The 23,008-nt window shown below is 52.4% G+C and overlaps 1 protein-coding gene across 1 annotated transcript in view; it reads right to left on the bottom strand.

The window, feature by feature from the left end:
• Nucleotides 1–21,983, bottom strand: part of CUEDC1 (CUE domain containing 1) — a 74,401-nt gene extending 52,418 nt beyond the window's left edge. The window contains exon 1 of the mRNA XM_070226378.1: nt 21,846–21,983. The gene's annotated coding sequence lies outside the window, so the exon portion shown is untranslated. The remainder of the gene's footprint in view (nt 1–21,845) is intronic.
• Between the last annotated feature and the right edge of the window lie 1,025 nt (nt 21,984–23,008).

Below are 23,008 nucleotides of genomic sequence, written 5' to 3' on the forward strand. Positions count from 1 at the left end.
AATGGCTCCCGAGAGTCATGCTCCCTACAATTTGGAGGCTTAGAATAAAGATGTGTTGGGGAGGAGGGTGGCTGACAATAGGGGAATGCACAAGCCAGCCCTGGCATGGCCACTGGATGAAATATTATACAGCCATTTAAAATAATGTTTTAAAACCACACCAATTCATTGAACATGCTCACTGTGCAGCAAAAAGCTAGATATAAAAGTGTGTAACCAGTAAGATCACAGTAAAAAAAAAAAAAGTAAGACTTCTTTTTTTAAATTCAGGCACGTAAAAAAAAGAGCAGAGGGAAATACAACCAAATGTTACCAGTGGCAGTATTTAAATTACCAGAATGATCATTTTTTGTTGGAAATTAAGCACTTTCCGCTTTTTCTTTAATGAGCATGTAAACTACTCGGGGCAAGGGGAAGACATTCTGACCAAAACTGGTGTCAGAGAAGTCAAGATGAAGACCTGCTGGGATGGCATAAACCCACCCCCATCCAGGCAGCCACAACAATGAGATGGAACAGGCCCAGCTGTAATCCAGAGGCCCACGGGGCTATTGTGGTCACACCTGGACAAGCAAGCCAGGGGGGTGCCCTTCCCAAGGGGCTGAAATTCTCCAGGGAAGATAACAAAAAGCCCATCAGCCGTTAAAGTGCTCTAAAGGATTTTGGTGAAAGACGCCAAAGTGAAACAGTGCAGTCAGGTGCTCTGCCCCCGGCAAAGAGACAGAAGACAGCTGCCACTGCGGGGCCAATGTCCCTCGGAGGCCCGCAGCAGACGAGGATTTCTGCCCACAACCACGCAGCACAGGGATATAAAAGAGACAAGCTTCACCATATGGGGCTCAGGAGCCTCCTGGGAATGCTGGTGGGAGGGAGAGTGGCAGGTCCCTAAGCCATGTGCAAATGTGAAGAAGGAAGGGGGTTTAGAGAGAAAAAACTGCACCAGCTGTCTCCAAAAGAACACTAATTACAGGCGCTGTGCTGCCTGAGCAAGGCCTGGTACCACAAGCAAAGATGCTCCCAGGGGCCCAGCAGTCACCCAGCCGCCTGTGCTCGGCTGCCTGTGGCTGGCCCAGAGGGCATCTGACGGGGGCTGGGGGCCTGCCGCCTCCCTGAGATGGGCAGGGAAGCCCAGGCCCAGAAAGCAGCTTCCACAGGTCCTGCTTACTAAGAAGTCCACATGACAAGGTCAGGAGGCCTGTGCCGGGTGCCAGGGCTGGGAGACACAGGAACGTGGAGAGGACTAGAGAATTTCCTTCTCTGGAGATTTTAAAGACCTAAGCATCTGGAATAGCTCAATCCTGGAATGGAAAAAAGTGACGTCCTCATCCCTTGAAGCTGGGGACGCGGCAGAGTCAAGCAGAGAGATTAGAAACCCAAGTTCCCAGGGGTCCCTCACTCAGGGGTCAGAGCAAGGAGCTCAAGTTCACCATCACCCACGGTGCCCCTCCTGGATGTGGTCCTGCCACTAGCATTTTTGCTGAGACACCGGGAGGACTGAAAAGGCCCAAACTCATGAAGTCGGGAAGGCAGGGAGGGCCTGGGAGTCACACCAGGGTCTTGTCCATGGTCTGTTGCTTCCTAGCTGCGGGGCTGGGGGCAGGCCCCGTCGCTCTCTTGCAACAGGTGTATTATCCATCCTAGTTACTGCATAAAAATGTTTGCAGACCCATGAGAAATGTATGGGATGGTACTTCTAAAAACTATCAAGTTCTAAACAAACGGAAGGTGTGACTGTGGTTAGTGGGGTGCCATTATAAGGTGGGGGCATTTTGCTTCCCTTTCATGATAACATGCAAATTAGCAGCAAAAACAAAGGAGCAGGTTAATTTTCTTTTCAAACTATTCACCTATACAGTCTAAAACAGGATTGGATGGGCTGCTTCAGGAACATGTGAAATGGGGCTCGGAGGCTGGGGGCCACATCTGACCTCCTGAACAGGAGGAGAAAGGAATGGCTCGGAGAGAGGAAGGGGAAAGAGGGAAAGGAGTAAATGGAACCAGGGGAGAAGTAAGGAGGTTAGAACAGAGATTCCACCCTCCTGGGAAGGAGCCCCGCATCCCTGGGAAAAGGGCCGAGATGAAAGGGAGGCGCAGCTGGGGGAAACAGGCCGTGAGAACAGACCGGCAATTGTCCGCCAGGACAGGCGGGCGCTGCACCCGAGCAGCCAGCCGGCACTGCGCTTTGTGCCTTAATGTAATTAAGGCCCCGGTGGGGGCAATGTTTGGAATCCTTTAACTCCTCGCCATTCTCACAGAGCAGCTGAGCCAGAGCGTGGGGCTGGGACTGGGGGCGGCACCGGGTTTCTGGGCAGCTCTGCTAAAAGGGGGCAGCAAGGGGCTGGAGGTCTGGGCAGCAGGAGGTGAAACCCTCATTCTAGGCCTGAGAGGCACTTCCTCCTCCTCGGCACTGTCCCCAGGAGTGCCCTGAAGCCCTGCCACTGCCCTGACCCCAGTTAACACTCCCACTAATTGCTGGGGCTGCCGGAGAGCCTGAGAGCCCAGGCGAGCAAAAGAGCCAGAGTTAATTAAGGAGAGAAAAAAAGTCTGCTTCTCTTCATTTCCCTCCTCCTCAGCCTGCTGGGTTGGGCGTCTCGTTTCAGGGAAGCTCCGGAGGCGGGAGGCAGGGAGCTCCACGCCGAGAGCCAAAACCAACAACGGCACATGGAAATTATTGAACAGGAGCAGCTGGGTGTAGAGGGCTTCTAGGAGCTCTGCTCAAAGTTCTCCAAACCTCCAGAATCCCAGAGGTATGTGAAGGGGTCCACTCCCCACCCATCCAAAGAGAAGCCTCGTGTTCTCAGTCCAAATGCTGGGTGCTCTCCAACAAGGGCGGCGCAAGTTCTTGCTACCAAGGTGGGATTCCTCCAGAGGGCAATGGGACACTCCGTAGGCTAAAGCAACACAACGCAACGTAAGCATCTGACAAACATTCCCTCATCTAATCTCACAGCTACCCTATGAGGCAGGCGCTATTCTTGTCCTGCTTTATAGATGGGGAAACTAAGGCTTAGAGGAGATAAATAACCAAGGTCAACAAGCCAGCAAGTAGCAGAGGAACAATTCAGATCCCAGCACATTGACTCCAAAGCATTTAACCTCTATTCCACGCTGAAGGTCACTCAGATATTCTAGAAACAAGCCTGGTGGTGCTTACAACCCAGTAAGAAGTTCTTAGCCAAGGGTCCTTGAAGTTTCAATGAGGTCCACGGACCCCCGTCCCCAAAATCAAATGCACAATTTAATGTGTTTGTGTGTGCATGCTGTTCTCAGGGTGAAGGGGGTGTCAAAGTTCTCTTTAGATTATCAAAGGGGTCTGGGACCCGAAAAGAGGCTAAGAGCCATGGGCCAATGAGGTAACACTCCAATGCCTTGCTAAACTGACGCTAGAACACAGATCTTCTGACTTGAGTTCTCTACTTTTTCACTTCACATCTTTGCTCTGCACAAATGACCAAGAGGGCAGTCTGAATTTCTCCAGAAAGAGAGGATGCACTGGCAGTCTAGAATTCAGCAACTTGGCCCTGAGTGTGTATCCAGGAGATATTCTGCAGGGGGGGGGGGGGGGCGGGTTAACAGCTAGGCCCTGCGGATGGAAGGGATTTTCTACACAGTGTTTCTTACTTCTCTCCATCACTTAAAAACAAGTTCCAGCAGTGTCCCAACTCTGATCCTGGCTTTTGCTTGAATCCATATAGAGGAAAATTCATTACCAGCAAGCCCAAACTATCAGAAATTAGCAGGGAAAAAGAATTCCTGTTCCAAACTAATTTGCTACAGTTTTAAAGACCACTGTCTTTCTAAAAACAACAGTATTCCTCAACTGGGGCCATTGTCCTCATTTTCAGATGCTCCAAGACAGCAAACAGTAACAATGGTGCTGCTGCTTACATTTGACAGCCAATATTATCAAGCGCATATTCTGTGCACTGGGCTCCATGCTTTCCCCATGCTTACTTCATTTCATCCTCATCCCAATCCTATGAGGCAGGAGCATTATTACCTCTGACTTACAATGACAAAATTAAGCCTCGGAGAGGTTAAATAGCTGCCCATGAACACACAGCAAGTAAGTGACAGAGTCAGGATTCAAACCCAGGTCTATTTGACCCTAAAGATAGGGCCCTGGACCAGGACCAGTAACAGCAAGTCCGCAGACCACTCACAAACTGTTGGTTATGGGTTCTTGGCAAAATAAGGAGAGGAGAAGAAACTAAGTAAGGATTTGGAAATGTTTCTAGCAATTTGACCTTGCCACATCATCTGAGGCGTGACAGCGAACTTGCCTCTTTGAAGAAGGAATGCATACAGACCAGTTGAGACACCATCAGACTTGTGCAGGCTGGTCATGCTCATTGGGACCATAGATACGTCCCCAAATGAATGAAGGAACAACCTGTCCTTCACCTCAGAGTTTGGGAAGTGCCCTGCAAAGACCTGCTCAAAGGAGGCCCTCAGTCACCCCTCAGCACCCTGTCTTCTAGCACGGCGCTTCTCAGACTTCAGCAAGCACACACACCACGCGGGGATCCTGTTAAAAGGTGGACTGACTCGAGCAGTCCCAGGTGGGGCCCAAGACTCTCCATTTCCAACCAGGTGACATGGGTGCTGCTGGTCTGGGGACTGGACTTCGAGGAGCAAAGCTCTAATTGCACAACGACACCGGGGCAGATGAGGCTGGTGCCGGAAACTCCACCTGACAAAGGCAACCAGAGCCCAGCAAAGGGCCGGAGAGCAGGCTCCCCTGTGGGTGTGGACCAGCTGCGAGGAGGGCAGAAGGTCTTGTGCGGGATGAGGCTCGCCTCACAGGCAGCCCTGGCCACACACTCTTCCCCCACTCCAGACTGAGCCTGGCACACCCAGGGGCCCTTTCTTGCTGAGCTGCAGAGACAGAAGTCCTTTCTGTCCCAAAGGCTTGACAGAAGGCAGAGAGAAGCAGCTCAGAAGCATTTGCGAATGCTCAGAGGAATACTACCTGTAGCCATACCCGAGGAGAGGAGGTGTTCTGAGAAAACTGTGCTTCCCGCCTCGGCTCTGCTTGTGCCAGGCTGCGGCTGGCTCTCACACAGCAATGCCCTGGGAGGATTACCACACACGCACACTCGGACAGCACTTTTTACTTCTTAAAAAAGGATACTCGCATCTATTGTGAGAGCTAAGAAATCTAATTAAGAGCTAGAAGCCTCAGAAGAAGGGGCGTAATGTGGGTCACCTCAGGAGTGCAGAAGTTGCTCCTCAGTGGCCACTCCTGCAGCCGGAAAGGGGCATGAGCAGCACAACTCTAAAGGGAAGCGGTCCCCACTTCCTTCAGGTCAGCCTCAGGTTACCTGTCCTACTCATGGCAATTCTTGACCGTAGAGGCCTTCCTCCTCATTACAATCTCAGTCTCTCCTAATTCAACTTATGGCACAAGCACTGAAGGACTATGGACTTATTAAAAGCAACCCACAGTAAAAGGCCCAGATCTCCCATTCATTCAGAGCCGCACTCATTCATTCAAAAACATTTATGGAGCAACTGCCACGTGCCAGGCACCATCATGGACCTGTCAGATGAGGGCCCTTTCCATACCTTTCTTGGAGAAGCAGGAATAAATGACAGAAGGGGCCATGAAGCCGTGAACTAAGGCAAAGGGCACTGCCTGTTCCTGGAGCTGGAGAAAGCGAGCTCCTGAACACTAGCTTTCACATACGCGTGGACTTACGGAAAGTCAGCCCGAGCTGGGACTGGGCATTCGAAGCTGATGGTACCCAACAGGGGCTCCTTCACTTGACTCACACAGAGCGAGGAAAGGCCTGAGGGTTACGGACACACACAGAAACAGTCAGAGGGGCTTGATGTCCGAACCAAAAGTGTCTGGACAAGAAGCAAACCCAACTCCAGGCAGCATCAGGCTGTGAAACCTCTAGATCTCAGATGACTCTCATGAAACCATGAGCCCCTTTCTCCTTTGCAAAAACCAAACCACATTCTCCTATCTCCAAACCGCGCCATGTGCTATTTCCCTACAAGATGGTCTCACCCTGCCCCTCTCCACCCAACCACCGGTCCTTCCCTCTCTCAGAATTCTGCTTAACACAAATCTCCAGGTCTGGTCCAGGCACAAGAGCAGGGTCTCTCAGCCTTGGGTACTACTGACATTTGGGACCAGATAATCGTCTGTTTTGGGGGGCTCTCCTATATATTGGAACATGTTGAGCCTTCTACCCAGAAATGTCACTAGCACCCTCCCCTCAATTATGATAACCAAAAATGTCTCCAGACACTTTTGTCTCCTGCCAATGTCTCCTGGTGGACAAAATCATCCCCATTTGTGAACACTGCACTAGAGGGATGGCCTGCAACCCTAGCTGCACGTAAGAAACACCTGGAGAGCTTATAAAACTCACCCATGCCTGGGCCCCCACCCCACACACATTCTGATTCTGGTCTAAGATTCTACAAGTAAACAAGAGTGTCTGTCACTTCACAAGCCCTTAATGTTCTTTTAATGTGTTGGTTGGTTCATCCATTAGATTGAATCTCTATAGAAACATGAACTGTATCTTCTTTTGTCCTCCCTCCACAAAGCTCTAGACACTGCTCCATGCAGTCCCTCCTATCTTATGCTAATCAGAAAGCTTTGGAAAGTTACTGAGCCCCCTCCATCCCCACTTCGGATGACGAAGCCACGTCAAATGGCACCATCTCCCCCCAATTCAACAGCATATGACAAGAAGAATTTACAACCTTGCAAACTTCAAAAGGAGGAGGAGACGGAAGAGATGGGAGTCTGTGAGAATCCAGCCACCTGATTTTGGTCCCAGTGTCCAGCCTCTGAATGAGCCCCGGTTCATGCATTCTCGAGTGTGAGGAAACTTTGCTGAGTGGCCAGGACGCCCACCCATGCATACTTAAGTTTATGGCTCCCCATCCCTCTTGACCAGAATGGAAGGCATGAGGCTGGGGGTCAATAACAGTAGTAAAAACTCCAATCTACCAGATTGGACGCTGTTTTCCTCAGGCTGACAGTGACTTGAAAATAAACACACCCAAGCCCAGAATCAGCTCCTTCCTGAGTGCGAAAGGCTGGGATCTTTTCCCACACCTCCCTCAAGAATCCCCATGAGGACTGGCGAGCTGACCGAGAGAGGCCCGGCCAATGTTAACAGTTAATAGAGGTAGTCGGGTCTGTGTCCTGCCTCCCCACCTCCCCACACCTGAGGCTGCCCCTGCTGGTCACCCCTTCAGACAAAGCCAAAGAGGAATGCAGAGTCCAAGGAGAAGATCTGATTATTAACCCCCATCTTCCCTAAGTGGAAATGCACTCATCACTCACTCATTCAGTAACAAACATATGGAGTACCTTATAAGCGATCGAGGTGCTTAGAGAGCAGACAAACCATCCTTCTCGATTTTTATACTTGGCTTAAAGACAAAACGATGGGAGGGAATCCCAGGACCAAGCTCCCCCAAAGAGAGCAGAGGCTACTGCAGCTCCCAAGATCAGCATTCTCACTAAAACTCACTGGTTAACACCTAAGAAACCAAATTGCCAATGCGGTTGCATTACATTTAAGGAATGATTTTGTGTTTTCTCGGAGATTATACTCATTTGATATTTACTGCCAAAAGGATGAGTAAGTCTTAAAGATTGCTTCAGGTGGCCCTGGCTAACTAGCTCAGTTCCGTCTGGGTGCTCCCTTCTGTGGCACATATACTGAAATGGGTGCAGGGCCCTGAGGCTTCCATTCTGAGGTGGCCTAGGGGGATGGTGATTTTTTTTCCAAGCTTCCTTCCCTCCCCTCAATCTCAAACACACCCTGTTGCCTGGAGACTGAACACATTCCTGATGCTCAGGCTTCTTTTCATTCTCCAGAAGCAGGAGCTTTGGAAACTGGGGCCTGCAGGAAACATGCCCGGGGCGGGTGAGAAGGGGGGAACCCGGAGTGACATTTCCTCACACACAGGCCCGTCCGTCCCGGCTCCCCTCCCCTTCCTCCCAGGTTTGAAAGGCCCCAGCAGGCTGGAACTGAAGGGCTCCCACAGGGAACAAGGCCCCCTTTGACAGCCTGTGTTTACTGGCCGGGCAGGGGTTGCCATGGCCACGGGCCACGGCGGGCCAGAGCCGGCCTCAGCGCGGACACCCGCCCCGACCGCCTTCCAGGGGACCCGTCGGGCCCCCAGCACCCTCTCCCGAGCCCCGCGGGGCTGGAAGCGCTGATTCTCCTCGTGTCTTCGGCGGAAAACCGCATTCTGAATGGGAGGAAGGAGGACTAAGGCTCCCCCAGCAGGCCCAGCGGCCACCTCCCTGGGGCTCCCCAGACAAAGGCCGGGCCACTGGGCCCGCCCGCGGCCCAGGGATGCGGCTCCGCGTCCACACCACCCCGCCCGCCGCCCGCTCCTGGGGGCGACTTCCTTCTGTCGCTCATGGCCGCCGCGTCCCGAGCGGGCAGCGTCGGGGGCGAGCCCCGGGCGCGGGGAGGCTGGAGGGCCGACCCTGGGCCTCGGCCTGAACTGCGGTCGCAGCGCGCGGCCCAAGGACAACGACGGGGCCCTGCGCTCGCCGGCGGCCCGGGCGCCTCAGCCCTCGCCGGCCCCGCCCTCCTCCCTTGTCCCCTCCCCCGGAGAAGCCAGGGGGAGCGGGGCACCCAAATAACTCAGCCCGCAAATCGCTCTGTGGTCACAGGTGTCTTCGCTTCTTTGTTAACTCTCCGCGATCTGCAGGCTCACTCCGGGGGGCACCTTAGTCCCACTCCGCCTGCACCAAGACCCAGCGCCTCCCCAGCCCCGAGCCCAGGACTGCAGGAAGGAGCCGCTAAGCTCCAGAACTTCGGCGGGGCCGGCCCGAATTTGGCGAACGCCGGGGCGCAGCTGCAGCGGCTGGGAAGCGGGCGGCGGGCTCTCCAGGACCGGGGCACCAGCTGTACGCCCGAGCGCATCCTTCCCAAGGACCGAGCGTCAGCCCGCAGACCCGCCTCTGTCCCACAGGCTGCCCGGCGCCCTGCGGCTTCCCACCCCCCACCCACCCCTGCGCAGCCCTCGGGTTCCCTGTGACTCAAACGGCTGGGCACACAGCATCACCACACCGCCCAGTCCCTGGAATTGGCCAGCTTGGCTTCTATTAAGAGTATTAGCTGATATTTTATTGAGCACTCATTTCATGTAATCCTCGCAACAATCAACTGAGGGAGGTACTACGAAAATCCTCATTTCACAAGTGAGGAAACCGAGCCTCAGGGAGGTTAGGAAACTTCCCCAGGTCTTATAGCTGGCAAGTGAAGAACAAGCACTTAGATCCAGCTAACTGCAGACGCCGCGCCGTTAACCCTCACCTTACACAGAAATATGCATATGCTGCACATGCTGAATCTTCAAAGAGCAGAACTAAGCTCAGAGAGGTGCAGTGACTTGCTCATAGTCACACAGCCAGCTGGGCCAGTTTCAGCCAAGGACCAAAGTGCCATAATCTAGGCTAACATCCTTTCTCCATCACACAGCTTCAGCTACAGAAGCATCCATATATACGCAGGTGAGAGCATACTCAAGGTACTTTCTGTTTTACAGTGTTATGGTCTAATAACCTATAAATCCAGCCTGGCAATGCCCCCTGCTAGTACCATCCACTGCCTCGAGTCCCTGCGCCATGACCTTCCAACGAACAGCTCCCCCTCCTGCACCAAGACTTTCAAATTCTCTCTCACACCATTATAATCTCTCCCGCCCGTCTTCAGGGCAGTGCAATCTCCAAGATTCCTAAGGAGAAATCCCGCCACCATGCCAGCTCGCATTTATGCAGCACATAGTTCTTGGAGCTTTCTTACAGACATTATCATAGACATTATCCAATCAACTCGATGACCCTTGAACCAGGCAAGCAGCAGCACCTTTCTGAGTACTCCTTCCATCCCCATTCGCAGACAAGGCCCCCAAGCCATGATGATACTATAGGACCATGTCTTCTCAGCTACAGCTGATTGGACCAGTGGGAGACGGCTGACACAAATGGGCCAATCAGATTCCTTCCCCAGGAATTTGAATCAAGGTTCTGAGATAAATTCAGTCTGATGACTACTGGGACCCAGACAAGTGTAGTTGGGAGATGAGGGGCCATGACATCTGGCACATGTCCACAGAAGCAGTGGTAGCCTGCAGTTCTAGACACTTGGGAGTTCTAGACAAAGACATATTTCCTGCTCTTGAGTCTTCCATTTCCGCCTGACTTCAAACAGCTCGTGCTGGTTTCTGTTATTTGCAATCAGTAGAGTTGAACTAAGAGTTGGGCTAGATTAAGATTTTATTTTTCTTTTTTCTCCCAAAGCCCCCCAGGACATAGTTGTGTATTTTTAGTTGTGGGTCCTTCGAGTTGTAGCATGTGGGATGCCACCTCAGCATGGCTTGACAAGTGGTGCCATGTCCGCGCCCAGGATCTGAACCAGCAAAACCCTGGGCCGCCAAAGCAGAGCGCATGAACTTAACCACTCAGCCATGGGGCCGGCCCCCCTATTCTCTTTCTTTTACAGATGAGGAAAGAGGCTCACTGAGGTGAAGTGACTAAAGGAATGTCACATGACCAACATGTAATAAAGGGGAGGTTAAACTCCCTGTTATGTGACTGTCCTTCAATGCCATCTCATGCCTCCTTCCCTGGATCAAAGGACGTGGCTGGTGTTCCCCTCCTGTCAGTGTAAAAAATGGTAACTGAGGATAAGTAACTAGGCCAGAGGCTAGTCACTCCAATAGACTAAAGCCAGGAAAAAGAAATACAAAATCCTCTCCTTTGAAACCATGAAGACAGCCCTTGTCCCCTCTACATTTCCCAGTATCCCTTGCAGTTAGGTTGGAGCCATGTGACTAGTTCTGGCCAATGAAATGTGAATGGAAGTAACAGGTGTCAGTTTCTTGCCAAGACAGTTAAAAGCCAGGGGCTGGCTCCATCTCTCTCTTCCCCTCCTGTGGTAACCCTGAAGGCCCCATATTCCAGATGGTGTGGCTACAGATCCGGCGTGGTGGGGCGGGGGGGAGGAGGAGACTGCCTAACCCACATCAGACTTTCCATGAGCACAAATTAAATCTTCATTGTGTCCAGCCCCTGGGATGTCAGGGTTTGATTATTTTTGCAGCATAGTCCTGCCTCTTCTGACTGAAGCACATAAATTATTCAGCCTGGGCCCATCAGCACATTTCTCTGATGTGCAGGATCCTGCACTCGTTTGTTTAACAAATATTTGTAGAGCACCAATGCCAGATGCTGTAACGGATACAGCCAAGAGCACAGTGGTAAAAAAAAGACCCAATCCTGCCCCTCAAGAAGCTCCCGATCTGGTGCCCCACAGGCCCTACTTCGGGACCACAAGGAACGGTGCTACAGGAGTGAAAGCAGGACCTCCCACCCAGCCACTGGCTAAACTGAGCCGGAGAAGAGGTAAGCTGCCAGGAGGCAAAGACAGCTTGTCCCAACAACTCTGGGAGTATGGCAGCCAAGAGTGAGTTCACACCAGATTTTCACACCCTGGGCTCTCCCAGCTCCCTTGCCGCCAGCCTCGTGGCCAGACACAAGTGCTTCCCTTGCCCTGGGCACAGAACAGAGGAGAGAAGGCATCAAGGAGGAGTCATCCAGAGAGCAGGTGGCTAATAAAAAACAGCAGCAGCAAAAGACGCAGCTCATCTGCCCTCCCGCTCTGCAGCAGAAGTATCTCCTCTGGGGATCACCCCCCTGCTTAATTTATTTTAGCCCCAAAAGTCCCCAGTGACTGAGCTTTCCTCCCCTGACCCCTCATAGTTGAGGACCAACCAGAGAAATCATCACTCTGCCAGGAATTGGGCACAGTTGAGAAAAGCACACAGTCTGGGAAATGTGTGCCAGGAAGCCAGAGAGAGTCTGAAACACGACCACCCCATTAACATTCCTGAATCGGGCTTCCGGGGGCTGAGCCCCGGGGAGCTTTCCTGCAACCCCTCCCTCCAGGGCAGACTTCACATTCTTCTGGGGACCCCAGCCTCAGCTCAGAGTCCAGATTAAGGTCCACAGCAAGGTCATAAAGAGTGGCACAAAAAAGGATGTGCTCCCCAGCCTCCCGGCAAACTCAGAGAAGGGCAGGGCGGCTCGTGGGGTGAGCGGCTGGCTGGGCAGGGAGTACTCACACCTGGAAGGAGTCCTCAAAGAGAACAAGAGCTCCCCAAAGGTGTCCCAGGGTCAGGCATAAGCACAGAGAGGGCCCCTGCCTGCTTCACGGAAAGGGGTATGACTAGCCATTCACATCCCTGAGGGTCAAAAGCTATTTGTGAATTGTCTAGTTTTATGTAAGGAATTTTTATGTTAATGTTTTCAAAATTATCACTGCTGTGTGTGAATTTCACCAGTGGTTTATCATTATAAAATGACACACTCTATTCATTTCCCCTTAAGGCCTATTCATTCCCCAGAGCCGCACAGGGATGGAGAGGGCTGAGGGTGGCAGTGACAGGAAGCTGGGATCCCGACCCAAAGTCCCTAGAGGGACCTCACCCTTGGCTCAAACCACCAAGGGCCCACACTGTCAGCCTCTGCCCTGGGAGACGGACACAGAAGGCTTCTGGTTGCAGTCAAATGCCATCTCACTCACTCGTTCTCTTCTTTCTTTTTTCTTTCCCAGGATGAAAGCTAATAGGATGATTCATTCTCTTATTAAGTTGCCTCATAAGAAAAAAGGAAGTCACCCAAGTTCGCAATCCTCTCTCTGAGGAACGCAAGCCACTCCATGGCTCATCCTCATACGCACTTCACAGAAACGAAACAACAAAGAAGAAAGTCGACTAAAAAGCCCATCCCTCACCTCTCCTTTCATGTCTCAAGAGTTCACTATCCTTGGCAGTTTTCTAAGTTTCTAAAGCTGTCACAGCTGAGGGCTGAGTCGGGATTTAAAGATGGGCTTCCAAATAAAATGTGATAGGAGAGGGAGGAGACACGTGGCTCTTAAGTCCACAGACCCTGCAGTCCCTCAAGGCAGATAGTAAAAATCCGCCCAGAAAATGTCCTCTGTCCCTGCCGGCTCTCTTCAGCTCTGGCCCAAACTTAGAAACAGCTGTTTCCCTTTAACTCCAAAAAAAGCTCTCATATGCTCCGTCTCCTCATTCTTTCCAACACTGTGATCTGTACACTTAATCTACCACCAGGCTCAGCTTATCCCTCCCACAGCTCGTCAAATAAGAAGAGGAACAGTCAAAGAATAAGAAGCCCAATGCTGCAAAGTTATAAAGCCCTTTTGTAAACACATCTACAGACCCAGCAGCCTGGCTTTCTGAGTTCGGATCCCAGCTCCTCAACTAACTAGCTGTGTGACCCTGGGCAAGTCGACTTAACTCTCTGTGCCTCAGTCTCCTCATGTGTAAAGTGGTGATAATACTATACTCATATAGGGCTGAGTACATAAATTTTCGTAAAATGCTTAGAAAGGTGCCTGGCGTGCAATAGCATGTAATAAATGTTAGCTCTTACTAGACCATCAAAACAATCCTGTGCAGTAGGGACTATGATTACCAGCTCTATGTAACAGATGTGTTCAATAGGCATTTGTTGCTGTGGGTATAATAATACATTAGCCTCAAGAAAAGTACAAATTAAGAAGTTAAGTGATCCTCTCAGAATGACACAGTCCATTCGTAGCAGAGCCGAGACTGGCTCTCTGGTTTTTGGACTCCAAATCAAACACTCACAGATTTCACACTTTAACACACTCCCTCCCTCAGGCATGGAAATTTGAGAAGTCCCGTGGATCGGCATCAAAAACAGATTAAAGTCTGTAACCCCCAGAGAGCCGGCAGTATCTCAAGGGAATGTCGCAGGATTTGCCAAACAAAATTAATTTCCATTTGTTTTCATATTCTAAGGAAACATATCAAAGCCTTACAGGAGAGGGTGCCACCCGATCAAAGGTGTCAAAAGACCCCTCTGGGCTGAGGATCACACCTGCCTCAACAAGGTTTCAGACTAAATGGGCTCCCTTGGGAGGCTCCTAGGCTGTCTGCAATTTGCAAAAAGGGTCAGTGCGAATCATTTGAGAGCACATTTGTGCAGGCATGGCCTAAGACATGTGGACTTCTGCCAAGCCCATAGTTTTTTAAAACAAGTACTGTCTTCACCCTTGATAAATAGCAGCCAGGCTACAGAAATATTTCCATTACACCCAAAAGCTTGCTTGCCACCACAACTCATTGAAATGGATGTTTCCAATTTGAGAAGAACGCCTCAACAAAAACATCAAAAAACACCCCAACCTCTCCAGCAGAGGTAACCAATCTGGCATTTAAGAAACCTCTAAACACTAGTAAATAATATTTGTGGAAACAAATTATCTGGTAAAGATACACCCTCATGCCCAAAGTCTCATTATATCGAATAAACGGATTAAGCCCATTTCTTCCAGCTCTATTACGAACATTCATTAGAAGATTTCTACAGAAACACTTCCATAAACGCTCTCCACATATTTCAAGACTGTGATGAAATCACCTACGGCCATGCTCGAGACAGCTAAGAATAAAAAGAGTTTAGCCTGATAGCCCTGGCTCCACCACTAACTAGCCACATGATTTCATGAAATAATAATAATAACAGCAGCGGCGGCAGCAGCAGCTGACATTTACTGAGAATTTACAATATGCCAAGCATCATGCTAAGGGCTTAATAAGTATTTGATCCTCGCTAGCAACCATTAGGGAATATTCCTCCCATTGTATGGCATCAGGAAACTAAGACTCAGAGAGACTGAGTGACTTGCCCCAGGAACACAGCAGCGGCTAGCGGAGGCTGGATTCACACACAGGTGGTCTGACTCTGACTCAGTATTCTTAACCACATACCATAGGTCTTTTCAAGGTGCTTAACGACCCAGGACCACAAATTCCTCCAGGAGCAGTCTGGATGATCTTCCAAATCCTTTCCGGCTTTAAAATTCAGTGATCCGCTCTCTTAGAAATAAAATGAATTTACCACTTTGAGAAATAAAATGCAGTGATGGTCCAAGCCCTGTGAAGACGGAATAAAACATTTGTGCGTGCCTCCCCCAGGCGCAGACAGGGGAGGAACACTGCCGATTTTCTAGGATAATAATGCCCTGTGAAACAACCAGCCTGGCCTCAAACCGTCTCAGGAAAAATGACAGCTTGAGGTTCTTAGAGGATGCACCAACTTGCAAAGGTCTGCAAGATCTCAACTATCACCCCTCAAAGCTTCATTTGACTTTTTTTTTTTTTAAGGAAAGTCAAATGGAAGAAAATGCAGCACAGCGGGGGCTGGTTTTACGGATGTCAGGACAAGACGCATGTAAGCCTTGTGGCATACTTAACACCTTGCTTTCCTCTCGGGCCTGCACCTGCTCATGGGAAACCCACCTCATCCAGGTAATCCGTGTGTTACAGCCTCCCTAAGACCCCCTAGCCTGTAGCTCAGTAGTCCTGTAATTGCACAGGTTTTGGTCCTGGGCACACCTGCTGATATCTTCGCACACTCCCTCTCTCATCAGCACCCCTGTCTCCAGATACACGGACACTCAATGGCTGCCTTCCCCGACTCCATCTCTGATTCATCTCCTTCCCCTCCCTGCTCAGCACAGGAGTTCCCTGCCCACCCACCTTGCCACTAGCCGACACAGCCAATGGCGAAACTCTCTCCCAGCTCAGCCCTCCTCTCGCTCTCCCTAGCTCGCCCTCTCAGCTCCTGGTACAGCCTGAAACCGAAACTAATCTCAGACCTGAACAAAGTGAAATCATTTCCTACGCCTGATCACCCTATGTGACCACAGAGAATCTCCTCAACAGAGCGCCAACCCAGCTTGCTGGTCCCCCAAAAAAACAGCTCTATAGGTGCCCTCCTAGAACCTAATGCTTTCTTAATGAATAGGGGATGACGGGGTTACAGGAGGAAGCAAGAGTTCTTGCCATAGTGTTTTCTGCTGCTGCTTCTCTTTAATTTGTACAAGTCAATTTAAATTCACCCCGGAAAGTATACAACCCAGTATTTTAAACTCGTTGTCTAGCACCAGTTCATATTTGGCTCATGCTTAATCAGAGTCTCCTCTGGGACCAAGCCTTGTTCTCTTTGGAGATCCCTGTGGCCATCTTGCTGAATGCAGTTTAGATTGCTATGCTTCATGCTTTTCCTAAATTTGAAAAAATGCAGCCTTGACTTTTGTGCTAGGAACAACAAAAAAAAGAAAACAAACCAAAAAAGCAAAAGTCATTACAAATGAACATAACATCACCTCTTGATGATCCTTCTGAAAACTATAAATTTTGAGAAAGATCCTAAACTGTGTTTTGTTAATTACTCATGCCCCCAGCACACTTCCGGACACCTTTCTCTGTTGCTGGGGGTATTATGGAATGATTCTACTGTCGGCTTAAGCAAAACAGAACCGGCAGGGTAAACGCACCAGCCCAGCAAGTATATGGTAAGAGTATTAACTTTTGGATTGTCTGCTATGTACTCTTCACTCAACAACGTTTACTGAAGACCCTGTATGAGCACCAGAAGCTCCTCTAGGTGCTGGGCCAGCAGGGTGAATAAGATGACCCTCTAGCTCCAACTGGGAAACTTATTCTCAGAAAAATCTCCTGAGGAGCTGGTGCTTTCTCCAATTCCAACAGCCAGACAAATGGTCAACTACTTGCAGGCTCCCTGCAGCCCTCTTTACCAGGCCTGGACTCCATCCTGTAGGGCTGCGGGGCCCTCCCAGCGAGCATTCCATCTGAGCAGGAGCAGCGCAGGGCAAGACCCCAGCTGTGGGGCAGATGTGGTTTGTGTCCTGGCTCACTAATTAATGGATGAGCCACTCACCATTACTGGACATGCTTCAGTCACTTCAATGGTAAAAGGACGGGTAAGGCCAGATTTGAGCAACCTTCTGGCTCAAAAATTCCAGCTCCTTTTCCCCTCCTATCACTGAGCTGACACAGACCTCTAGGGGCCTCTACTGCATCTTCCTGTCTCCAGATGAAAGCTCTTAAATCACAAAGACAAATGAAACTTGTTCCCATTTCTAAAGACCTTTGGGAGGCCGTTCCCCTCTGACCCTCTGAGTCACTTGTTCTCACATCCTATCTGGAACGTGGTCCCCATATCTTACTTGAGTCCTTGCTCTGCAGTTCACATTCCTTTGGCCCTGGTTCTGCTTCTAAGTATGAAGAGACAAGCGTGAATCACTGTGTTCTGGGCAGTACTCCTTATGAGATTTTTATTTCTTCTTCAGCATGTTCACTGCAGGCATTACAGGAGGTGACTATTAAAAACCACAAAGGCATCAAGGAAGCCAACCACACTTCCCAGTTCCTGCCTCACCCTGGCAAGGGTACAGCAGGATCCAGAAAATCTGACCCTCGGTCCTACGTACTGTTCACAGAGTAGGAGAGCAATGTCCTCCTTGGCCAGAGCAAAAGCCCCGGAGACAGCAGCCACCTTTACCCTCACTCAGCTCAAGTGCCTCCCCTTCCAGGAAGTCTTCCCCGCCCCAACTCCTCTTCTAGATGGCAAAGCGCCCCTCTCTTCAGCACTTTGTCTCATCGCAGTACTTGCAACTGGGGCTCTAGGCTAACATGTTTGTCTCCTCTACTAGACGATAGGCATCTCGCAGGCAGGGGCCATGTCTTAGTGACCTCTGTACTTGGGGTCAGGCTCCTGGAGAGAATCTGGCACTTGGCCAGTGGTTCTCAGCAGACTGTGCTGGGCTGAACCCTCCAGGCATGTTCCAGTGATGCTTGAACACTGCATTGTCAGGCCTTCAAGCAGAGCACAAAAGCCCTCCAACCCCCCACCCCCACCCCATCATCCCCACCTGACTCCAGCGCGGAGCTCAGCAGGGGTCTCTCTAAGAATTTCTCTAAGGATGTAAGCTCTGTAGCCAGGCCTTTTGGGTTCAAATCCTGGGTCTGCCACTTTGTAGCCACATGATCTTGGGCAAGTTATTTAACCTCTCTACGTCTCTCTTTCTTCACTGAACAATACATATAACATCTCATAGGGTCTTGTGAGGATTAAATGAGCCCATCCGTGAGAAGCACTTGGAATAAAGTCTGACCCACTAAAGTAAGTGCTCAGCGGGTGTTGGAATGACTATTTTCCAAAGCTATTCCTTCACAGAACCCCCACCCACCCCCTGCAGCTTCCACTCTGGGCTACATATTGGTCCTGCCCCCTCACGAGATTCCCCTCCTCCTCCAGGACAAATGCTAGCGCTAACATAAAAAGCCATACGACCCTCCTCACGAGTTACCACCCTCCCCCTCAAATTCTCCCAAGAGCAGAAGACTTGGTTCCATAGCCCGGCTACAAATGCTGAGTCGTTCTGCGCCCAACCACACTTCTCTATAGTCACCCTTGACAGTCCAGGCTCCCTGGCTCCCCACTGTGCAGTCTCCTCAGCTCATCATTTAAGAGCCTTCCCCTACCCCATGCCACCCCTCCAAAAGCCAGCCTCAGGCTCTACAGTTTTCACCAAAGATTTTCCTTAACAATAAGGAGCCTCAGCCCATTAGCATCCCTGCGCAGAAATAATAATAATAACAACAGCTTCTACTCCAAAGCATGCCTACTCTTCGTCTGGCATACATGTTAGATCTCCTTTAACTCTTTCCAAAGCTGAGAAACTGAGGCACTTACAAAGTCCTCGAGTAAAATGGAGAGCTGGGATTCTAACGGGATATGTAACTTCAGATCCTACACTCAAACCACTAAGCTCTGACGGAAAAGGGCATGAAGTGGCCGGACAGTCTCCTGGGGGTGGAGGTTAGAGAGAGTTGGGACTTTTTTACCCCACCAATCATTCCTCAAAGATACTTGGTGCCACCGTAACCAGGTGAAACGGTCACTTTTTCTGAAAAGGGAGTTTCTGTTTACAGCCATTGTTACCATTTTTATCATTTAGGACCTGTTTCAAAGATGAGAGTGGTAGCTGCATTATTAGGAGTCCATTGTATTGCTCTGACACATCAGAGGAGGCCGGAAGCAGAGGGAATCAGAGAAGCACTGAGTGAGCCAACACAACCAGCATCCTAAACTCAACAACCTGTGGCATGTGGGCAGCAGCAGACAAGTCCTGGCCACCGAGGAAGGTGAATCTTTAGTCACTGCCATAGGACCCTTACATCCAACCCAGACAACTTCCAAGTCACAAGTCAGGGACCACCTGCCAACAGCATTCCCAAGGCCCTTTATGGCTCTTACTTCCCATAAGTGTAAGAGCAACACAACAGAGGCATCGCCTCTTCCAGGCTACCTTGTATAGTCAGAGGTGGTCCCTGTCTGCCTCCCAGCTTCCTGCCCCCGAGTACTAGAATACTCCTGCCTATGTTGCTTATGGCCAGGATGGGGAAATCCATCAAGGCAGAGCAAATGTAGGAAGCTTTTAGGGAAGAAACAAATGTGAGTGCTACGATATGCCAAACATGGCGCCTGCTAGTTAGACAAAGAAAAACCCCATGAGCTACAGTTGTCTGCAGGCACTTGAGCCTAAGAAGGGCTTCTCAACACCAAGGCAGGGAATTCACAGACGCGAGACCCTACTACAGGCTCTTCCAGATCCCCGGCGAGTGTAGATGCCACAGTCACCTGAGCAGCAGCCCAGGGCCCAGTGAAGTCTGGCTAAGAAAGAAAAAGCAGGCCAGGCGCCCTCGGGGATGCCCTGGGGATGGTGACAGCCATTCCCTCTGGCCCCCACTTGCCTTTTAAGTCCAGAAGGACCTGAGGAACCTACAATACCTAGATCCTGACCTTGGACAACTCTGCCCCCACACCTCCTCAAGAGGAAGAGTGTCCCCCTTACACTCTCCACTGAAGCACCTTCTCCCACCTCACCCCATTTCCCCAAGAATGAGCTGGGGCTCCTAAAGCACCTGGCTCCTACAGCCAATTGAAACACCAGAACATCCATCCCTCACCCTAATCCCTGTATTTACCTAATTCTCTGGGCCAGCGCCCAGAGCCTTCCCACCACACGCACAGCAAAATCAGCCCCGGAGAAGGGCCACCCCATCTGCCCCCATCCTCTGGCTATCCGTAAGGAGCTGGGATCTGGTCCAGGGTTTCCAGATCTCCATGGCCACAAGCCCACATTTGCAGTGGAAGGTCATGAGAAAAGACCTCTCTTGAGAGGTCTGCTCTTCGCACCCTGGGGGTTATTCACGGACTGCTCACAAAGGAGGGAACTGTTCTGAACGGCCTAGGCTGGACTACAGACTCTAGATCAGGGGTCTTATTAGGCGTCCCAGTTGCAACGGGTAGAGTAACCCTCTGATACTGCATAGGAAATGTGTCCCTGCAGGCAGGCATGTTTCTGAGGAGGAAGGAGTTAGAGCTTTCATCAGATTCTCAAATGGGCCCATCCAACCTCTGGCCCCAAATTCCCCCCTAGTCATAATAATATCATCCCCAGGCCATCCTAGTGGTCCAAGGTCTCGCTCCTATTCAGGGATGTGCCCTGGCCTGAGGCACCTCTCCTGTTCCCCTGTCTCCTGCTTCCTCCAGCTGCAGAAAGTGGACAGAGGGGTTTCAAACCCAGCCTCCAACTTCCTGGAGCCCTGAGCCATCTTTGGGATGATGCCACCCTCCATTCAAATTGAAGTCCCAATGGCATCGACCCCCAACAAGAGAGAGGGCCCAATTTCACACTTGATCCCACAGGAGCCGAACCTCATGATGAGATGACTTCCCCCATGAGAGTTCCTGGCGTCCCTCACCTCCTTCAGGCACACCTGGCTAACTCCACCCAGGCTGTAAAGATGAGCATGCCTGGCCAAGAAAAGAGATAAGAGGCCCAGAGCATCTCCTGGAGTCCCTTCTCCTGGGCCAGGTGGCTCACCCCGCCGCAGGATAAACAACAGGAAGGTGATGCTCCTGCCTCAGGGTCAGGTGGGGAGTGAGATGGTCTTCTCCTAGCCTGTATCACCTCTAGGATATCTTATTTCTAAACTCGCGGTCACTCCCCTCACCTTCCATTCTCACCAAAAAAAAAAAAAAAGTAAAATCTAAAACCTCCCTCCCCCTAAAACAAATTCCTCTCCAGGAATTTAATTTCAGTATAAATTCTTGGAGCTAAAACTTCTTTTAAGGGGAAAAGACATGGGCAAGCCAGCGCTAGGTGTAAGGCAACAATGCAAGGAGAAAACCAAGAGGAGAGAATGAATTAACGGCAACACCAACCCCCTAGAGCTTAGAGCCCGGGGCACCTAGCGCCGGAGGGGCGGGGGAGCAGGGGCGGGGACAGTGCGTGCTGAACTTTCCTAGCCGAGCCGGCGGGAGATGCAGCTCCCAGGGGACCGGGTGGGACCAGGAAAGGCTGAGCTGACCTGTGACATCGGCGGCGGCAGGAAGCGAACCTCCCCTCCTCCTAAAAGGAGCTCTGCCCCCTGCGCCCCCCGCCAGCCGTCGCCAACCAGTCAACGCCCCCAGGCCCAGGCACAGCGGGGAGGGGCGCCCGCACAAAAGGGGGAGCGGCGGGAGAAGGGGCTCAGGGCGGCGCCGGCACCGGCACCGGCGCAGGGAGGCCTCGCTTCCCTTCCCCGCGCCCACCCCTCTGATCCCACGCCCGGCTCCCAGCCCCGGCTGCCCGCACGCCCCGCGCGCCCACGGCCCGGGATGAGGTGGGGGCTCGGGCAGGAAGCGCGGGCCGGACCTGCCGCACGCGGCCGGGGCGGCGCGGGCTCCGGGAAGGCGCGGCGGTAGCACCGGGAATCAAACTCGCGCCGACCCGGCCCTCCCGGCGGCGCCTCGGCGATCGGGGCCGGGGAAGGTGGGGCCGCCGGGCCGGGGCCGGGGCCGGGATCGCGCGCGGGGCGGCCCGCGGGGTCTGCGGCCGGGGCCCGGGCGGGCGCCGGCGGGGGCGAAGGGAGGGTCTTACCGAGCAGCCGCCACGCGCGTCCGCTCCCCGCGGGCCGGTGGGGCCGGCGGGCGGGGGAGGGGCCGCGATCCCGCGGCGGCGGCGGCGGCGGGCCCGGCGCGGCGGCGCGGCTGGGGCGCGGGAGGCGGAGAATGCGAGGCGAGGCCAGTTTCCTAGCGGCGGGCGGCGAGAAATGCAGCTGTCCCTGCGCGGCTGCCGGCGGGGCCGCAAGTGGGGCGGCGGGGAGGAGCGGGGCTGCGGGCGGGGCGGGGGCCAGGCCGCGGCGCCCCCAGACCCTCTCCGACGCCTGACTCCATGCAAGAGAGGCCGGCAGCAGGAATGGGGTCCGAAAGCAACACAGTTTCGGGGGCCGGGGGACGCCGGGTGAAGATTAGGAAAATCCCGGTCGTGTCCCCCCAACCCCCCGCCACCCCCCGCGCCACCCAGGACCGGCCGCGGTGACTCCTGGTGAGCGAGGAGCCTGGGTCTCCCGGGCAGAGCGGGGTGCGGGGCGTCCTGCTCCCCCTGGCTCGAGGAGCGGCGCTGGGAAGGCGCACCCCCAAGAGAGAGGGGCGGGGAGACCCGAGACCCGGGCTCGGAGGGGAGCCTGACAGCAGGGCTGCACCGAGAGAATGCAGTGTGTGGACGCACATCTGGGGCCTGGGACAGCTGAAGGGTGGGGGAGGGGCGGCCTTCTGGGAGTTAAGGCTCGGGAAAGGAAACAAATAAAATGCTGAGGTCAGAGGAGATGGTGGGGAGGGGGTCAGGAAATCAAAGATATTCCTCATTCATACCATCAGATACCACTTGCCATCTCCCCTCCTGCTTCCCCAACATCCCTGGCCACTTCAGGGGTTTATGAGCCCTGAGAAGATTTTCCACAGAAGATTGTTTAATAAATGGGAAATCAACCTTGGCTGTTCTTTCTCCACGTAGTTTGGTTTCTGACTCCAATTTGGGGATGGGTAGGGTGGGGCACATGGTGACCACCAAGCACCTGCTTTGAAGAGGAGCTGCCTTCGTTGTTGAGGAGGGTGAAGGCCAGAATGCAGTTCCAGCTCTGCCCCTAGACAGCTTGTGAAGGGTCTGCACCCTCCTCCTGGAAGAGCCTGCCTTGGAGACCCACTTGCCCGTCGGGGCTCAGACTCCTGGGAATAGCCCCCTCTCCCCTCCTCCTCTGAGGG

Source organism: Equus caballus, chromosome 11, assembly GCF_041296265.1.
Source record: "Equus caballus isolate H_3958 breed thoroughbred chromosome 11, TB-T2T, whole genome shotgun sequence".
Taxonomy (NCBI): domain Eukaryota; kingdom Metazoa; phylum Chordata; class Mammalia; order Perissodactyla; family Equidae; genus Equus; species Equus caballus.